A 7156-nucleotide genomic window follows, 5' to 3' on the forward strand; every position below is an offset into this window, starting at 1 on the left:
GAGATTTTTCTTTAGGTCAACCTGTAGTGCTATGAATTTCCTTCTTAGGGCTACTTTTACTGTGTTCCATAGATTTTGGGTCATTATGATTTTATTTTCACTTGTCCCAAGGTATCTTTTGTTTTCTTCCTTGATCTCATTGTTGACCCATTCATTATTTAATACCATGTTATTTAGCCTCCATATGTTTGTGTGCTTTCCAGTTTTTTTCTTGAAATTGATTTCTAGTTTCATATCATTGTAGTCAGAGAAGACCTTTGATATAATTTCTATCTTCTTAAATTTATTGAGAATTGTTTTGTGGTCTAGGAAATGTTCCATGTGCACTTGAAAAGAGTGTATATTCTGCTGCTTTGGGGTAAAATGCTCTAAAAATATCAATTAAATCCCCCTAGTCTAGTGTGTCATTTAAGGCCACTGTTTCCTTGTTGATTTTCTATCTGGAAGACCTTTCCCTGGTGCCAAAGCAGGGTTAATGTCCCTTGCTATGACTGTATTACTGTCCATCTCTCCCATTATGTCTGTCAATATTTGGTTTATATATTTAGATGCTCCTATGTTGGGTGCATAAATGTTTACAAGGGTTATATCCCCTTGTTGGATTGATCCCTTTATCATTTTGTAATGTTCCTTTTCGTCTCTATGATAGCATCTGTTTTTAAGTCTATTTTGTGTGATACAAGTATTGCTACCCAGCTTTTTGTTTGTTTTATTTGCATGATATATCTGTAAGGAATAGAATATATGAAGGTCTGCCTGGGAACATTTGGGGATGTAAACTATCACAGTGGCTGGGATACGTGCTTGGCCTTGGAAGGATTGGCTACCCTCCCAAGCACCAAGAAAATATTTACGGGGTGTGGAGCCTGGCCTTCGCCTTGGTGCAGGTGGGCCGAGCTCCGATACATCTAATCTCCTACCAAGGACTGGCGCCAGCTCCTAGCCAGATCCGAGTCCAGTTCCTTGTGTGTTAACACGTATGCTTATTGGCTCCTTGCCGCTTTTGTTAGTGAAGTCCTAAAACCCCCAGAAAACCGAGGCAGGCACGGTTGTTCCCCAGGCTGCCTCGGCTGCTGCAAGATATTTTGCCCGTGCCGATGACTTTACTTGACTGGGATTTTGTCCACGCTGATGAAAAGGCTGTTGCTGCTTCTGCAAATCTAATTGACTGGGCCCTGGTGGTATGATGAATTGCCTCCTTGCTTGTTAGTGGTATGATAATATATCCCCCTAATCTCTGTCTTGTCTTACTTACTTTCACTTTGTAAAAAACTCTTTAACCCCTTCATCCCGGCTTGTGGTGGTGTGTCTTGCGTATCAGGCCTTGAAATTAAGTCTGTGCACAGCAATCGATAATACTTATCGATACAACATCTTCTTCAATCCTTTTACTTTCAGTCTCTGTGTGTCTTTTGATCTGAAGTGAATCTCTTGTGTACAGCATATGTATAGGTCTTGTTTTCTTATTGATTCAGCTACCCTATGTCTTTTATTGGAGCATTTCGTCCATTTATATTTTTTTCGTCCATTTATATTTAAAGTGATTATTGATACATAGTTATTGTCATTTCATTACTCATCTTTATGTTCCTTTCCCCCCTTCTTTTTCTTAAAGAAGTACCTTAACATTTCTTGTAATACTGTTTTGGTAGTGATGCACTCCTTTAGTTTTTTTCTTATCTGAGATGCTTTTTCTCTCTCTTTCAACTTTAAATGATAGCCTTGCTTGGTAGAGTAATCCTTGTTGTAGATCCTTGCTTTTTCCTCACTTTGAATATTTTGTGTCAATCCCTTCTTGCCTTCAAAGTTTCTGTTGAGAAATCTGTTGACAATCTTATGGGAGCTCCCTTATAGGCAACAAGTTGCCTTTCTTTCGCTGCTTTTAGTATTCTCTCTTTGTCATTAACCTTTGCCATTTTAATTATGATGTGTCTTGGTGTGGGCCTATTTGGATTTATCTTGTTTGGGACTCTCTGTGCTTTCTGGGTTTGTATGTCTATTTCCTTTGTCATGTTAGAAAAGTTTTCAGTCATTATTTCTCCAAATAGGTTCTCAATACCTTATTTTGTCTCTTCTCCTTCTGCAACTCCTATGATGCAAAAGTTACACTTGATGCTGTTCCTGAGGTCTCTGATACTAACCTCATTTTTTAACATTCTGTTTACTTTTTGCATTTTTAACTGGTTGTTTTCTGCTACCTTGTGTTTCAAACCACTGATTTGGTCCACTGTTTCATCTAGTCTGCTGGTGATTCCTTCTAGTGCATGCTTCATTTCAATTATTGTATTCTTTATTTATGACCGGTTCCTTTTTGTGGTTTCCATGTTCTTTGTTATGCTTGCTATCTCTTTGTTGACACTCTCACTAAGTTCATCAATTCTTCCCCTAAGTTCAGTGAACATCCTTATAAACATTGTTTTGAGTTCTGTATCTGGTAGGTTGCTTGCCTCCATTTTGTTTAGTTCTTTTTCTGGAATTTTCTTCTGCTCTTTCCTTTGGGACATATTTATTTATTTCCTCATTTTGGCTGCCCCTCTGTGTTTGTTTCTATGCATTAGGTAGATCTGCTATGTCTCCCAGTCTTGGCTGGATGAACTTATGTAGAGGCGGTTCTGTAGAGCCCATTAGCACAATCCCCTTGGTCACATGCACCATGAGCTCCAAGAGTGTCCCCCGTGTGGGTTGTGTTCCCTCCTGTTATGTTGAGCCTTGATTGTTATTGGCATGTCATTGGGTGGGATTGACCCTCAGGTTGACTGGCTGTTGGGTTTGGCTACATTTTCAGCTTATATAGGCTGTTATGGGGAGGACTTACCCCATGGAGCAGGACTTACCACAGCACGCTCTGTTTCTGCCAAGACCACCCTTTGGATGTGCTTCTTGTGGGGCTAATTGGTCTGAAGCTGACCTCCAGTTATGTTGGTTCTGGGGCCTCCTGGGAGGGGATCTGGTGCAGGCTTAAGTCAATCACTCTGTGTGACTGGCTGGCGACTACCTGGTAGAAGCTACAAAGTGATCCATGGTTAGTCACTTCTTGTGTTGGGCTTGGCAGTATGTGGGAGAGGCCATACCATGAACCAAGGATGGCTGCCACCAGTACCAGTTCTGGGATAGCTCTGTAAATCTCAGGGTAGCCTGAAGCCTGCTTCGATCTGCTGGGTCCCATAAGGCTCAACCACTAATAGAGCCTCATGCAGTAAGCAACTTGGGTGAGGTGGGTGTCTCAGGGAGTTACCAGGTTAATGTAGATTCTGGTTTGGTTCCAGTGCTGAGCCTGAAGCTACTCAACAAAAGTCTCAAAGAATATTGAGGATAGCCAACCCCGCCTAGGGCCCACAGACCCCAAAGAGTTGTCCAAGAAAGAGTGCAACATGGGAGGGGCTGGCTGCTGGCTAAGAAAGTATCTCTGGTGTTACAAAAGTTGTATAGGGTGAGGTGCCAGGGAGTCACCAGTATGGAGCTAGCAGAGTTCACCAGGCCAATGCAGATTCATATTTTGTCATGTGGGTGAGGGCTCAACATAGGTAAGATGGAACCTGCCTGCTGGCTGCACAGGAGAAGAGCTTCACACATGGAAAATGGTGGCTGTCTCCAATCTTTGCCCTGTAGCCACACAAGTCAGTTTCTCCCTGTATGTCTCTGATGCCCCCAAAGTCACTGTTCTTCCACTGGATACCAAGGTGAGTGCCTGAGAGCAAGTGAGTCTGTGCTCAGTCCCCTTTAAGAAGACATCTATGTTTCCTACAGCCTTCTGTCCCATGTAGACAGTCAGAATCTCCAGTTTTCCACAGCCAGGTATTATAGGGACTCCTCTTCCTGGCATTGGTACTTCGGGCTGGGGAGCCAAGTGTTAGGCTGGGGTCCCTTGCTCCTCCAGGAGGTACCTCCACAGCCCAGATACCCCTCCCAATTCTCAACTGCCACACAGATGGGTGTGGCTGGTCTGTTCTGTATCTCTGCCCTTCTTACCAGTCTCAACGTGACTTTTGCTTTATATCCTTAGTTGTAAAACTTCTATTCAGCTAGACTTCAGGTGGTTCTCCAGGTTGATTGTCCTATAATTTAGTTATAATTTTAATGTGGTCATGAGAGGAGACAAGCACAGTTTATCTACTTTGCCATCTTGGATCCTCTTGGTTCTTGTCGAAAATACCATTCTTAAAGCATTATTATTCCACCATAAGATTATTGGCTTATTAGAAAAGGATATAACTCAGGAATAGTCACACAGAAGAGATGCAAAGGGCAAGGTATATGGGAAGGGGCATAAAGCTTCCATGCCCTCTCCATGTTCACCACTCTCCTTGTACCTCCATGTGTTCACCAACACAGAAAATTTCCAAACCCCATCCTAAAGTGCATTTTTCTAATAAAAAAAAATACTTAATTGTTCTCTCCTTAAAAATAAATAAGATTTAAAAGGAAGACAATAGAACCCAATATATTCACAGATTCAAGATATATAAAGTTCAAAAGAAGAAGAGACAAGTCCATCCAGAAATAAAGAAATCAACATAATTTATTCATTTTGTTAATCATAGAAGGATTAAGTTTGAAGAAAATTAAACATGACCAATGTATTACTATCAGTATGGATACTTGCTAAGTAGTTTTTTTTTTCATGCTTTTCCATCATCTTTATAATATGATATATTTGGAAAACATAACATCTGATAATTTATGCATAAAAGGTGTTCAGATAATTTGGTAATGGAGTTACTCTGCATTCATAAATGCTTTGTACTTATACAACTGCAGTGCTATTAAATACAAGATAGTCAACCCATCTAGAATACGTTACTTGAAAGATTGTTTCTCTCTGTATTACAGGTAAGATCATTCATGGCCCTACTCTTAACAGGAACAAGAATCCATTTTATTCCCTTTCAGTTTAGTGTTTTGCTCAATAATATTCTGAGGTTTTATATAGAGAACTAGTAGGGAGCTTATATGATCCTTATGACCACCAATAAGTTCATTTAATAAAGAAAAAAATTGCTGAAAATTAGCCTTAGGTATAAGGTTAACCTGGAATTGCAAATAGAATATGGTTCACATTGAGAGCCGAAACACATAATTAAGAAAGTTAAGTCTGTTTCTACACACAGACCAACCTTTCATAAAGAATTTTTTTAAAACAACCAGCAACTTTGAAATTACTACAGGTAAACAATTGGGAAGAAATGCATAAAGGGCTGGTAGTAAACAGTAACAATTTTTCTGAGATGTAAGAAAAATGATGAGGCAAATGTGGGTTCCTGCCTCAGAGAATGGTTGCATTGTTTACAATAAATAAATTTAGTGCCTTGGATTGATGACTTTTAACATCTTGAAAAATAGTCTGTAGAATCTAGAAGCAGAGAATAGGGTTGGCCAACCCAGTGTCTAGGGATGTGTGTTTTTTAACAATTCCACATTTTTCCTACAGGTGTATTTTGTTCACAATAATACCATTAATAATGGCTCTCTTTCTAACTCCCAGAATTCTATAGAAGCCAAAACTAAAAAGAATTATAGCTTTAAATATAGATATACTGAACATGGGATACTAGAAAAAAATTTCTGACTCTTGTGACAATCAGTTTATGACTTGAGATATAAGTTTGATTATTCTTATCTTAATACGCAAAATAACAAGTGTTATTATTGGCCATAAAATTATAGTTGTTGATTGAAATTGCTGAGTTTTTAAAAGAATCATTTGCTTCAGTCTTCAGGAAAGAAGGAAACCTCTTAAATATTTTTATCTGTATTTCCCAAGCAAAGATAAAAATATTTTATCTATATTTCACAAGAACTGTAACATTATATTGATACAAAGTAACATTTATACCCCTGAACAGATGATCAAAACATTGATCTCTAAAACAAATTTGAGCCAAAAAAATGTCAAGCTCAGAAAAATCCAGATGCTGAAGCAGAAGAGAGGATTTGGAAAGTTATAACACTTTGCTAAAAACAAGTTGGGTGTGTACCAGAAATATAATCCTCTGATGAAAATTCTTTTCTCTCCTTTTTGTGGAGTGAGAAGTGCCTAGTTTGACTGAGGAAATTTGGAGAAATGTCTGGCTTCTTGGTTGTGCTGTTTGGTCAAAAGTCTGTTCAATTCAGGGGCTGGAGTTAAAAAACCCAACTGTGACTGCAAGTTGAAGCTAGACAGATTTACAAGCGTTGCAGGTGGTATTTTGATTCCTATCTGACTCTTGTGCACATTGCTCAATTGGTTTAAAATCTGTAAGAACTTGGGTAGGATTGTGATTTCGGAGGTCTTAAAAATCTCCTAAATAGATGCCAGGAGACCCTAATAAATCTTCCAGGCCTTGTTCCTCACTAAAATCTTCCCTGTTAACACACACATACACTAGTCCTGGGAAGCAGTACAGTGAGCTTCGGTTTTGGCATCAATGCTGCCTAGATTTGAATCCTGTCTTCACCTTTGTAACTTTGGGCAAGTCAGTGAAATACTCTAGGCCTCAGTTTCTCATCTGCAAACTAGGGGGTGGGAGATGAGGGTAAGGGGGATCGAATATATGGTGATGGAAGGAGAACTGACTCAGGGTGATGAACACACAATGGGATTTATAGATGATGTAATACAGAATTGTACACCTGAAATCTATGTAATTTTACTAACAATTGTCACCCCAATAAATTTAATAAAAAAAAATAAAAAAAAAAAAATAATATGACCAAGTAATCACCCACTAAATATAAGCATTTTTATAGCCTTTTAATTATTTTCCTTTAGTACACTTGGATGCTAAATACTATTTCATATGTTTGGGGAATAATTCAAGTATTTCTAATAATGATGACCTCCTTCTCACAGATATTAATTACTACCGTAGGAGATGTGAAATTACATGTTTCATATCTGACAGACTTGCTAAAAGTTGCATCATCAATCCCATCCCATTACAGGTGTATTAATTTTCTATTGCTGCTGTAATCAGTTACCACAAATTTAGGGGCTTAATACAACATAAATTTATTACATTACAGTTCTGTATATCAAAAGTCTGAAATGGGTCTCCTGGGCTGTAATCTGGAGTCAATGGGTCTGTGTTCCTTTCTGGAGGATCTAGGAGAGAATCCACTTCCTTGCCTTTCCCAGCTTCTAGACAATGCCTACATTCCTTGGATCATGGTCCCTTCC

This window comes from Rhinolophus sinicus, chromosome 18 (genome assembly GCF_057876585.1).
Source record: "Rhinolophus sinicus isolate RSI-liver-muscle chromosome 18, RSI-T2T, whole genome shotgun sequence".
Taxonomy (NCBI): domain Eukaryota; kingdom Metazoa; phylum Chordata; class Mammalia; order Chiroptera; family Rhinolophidae; genus Rhinolophus; species Rhinolophus sinicus.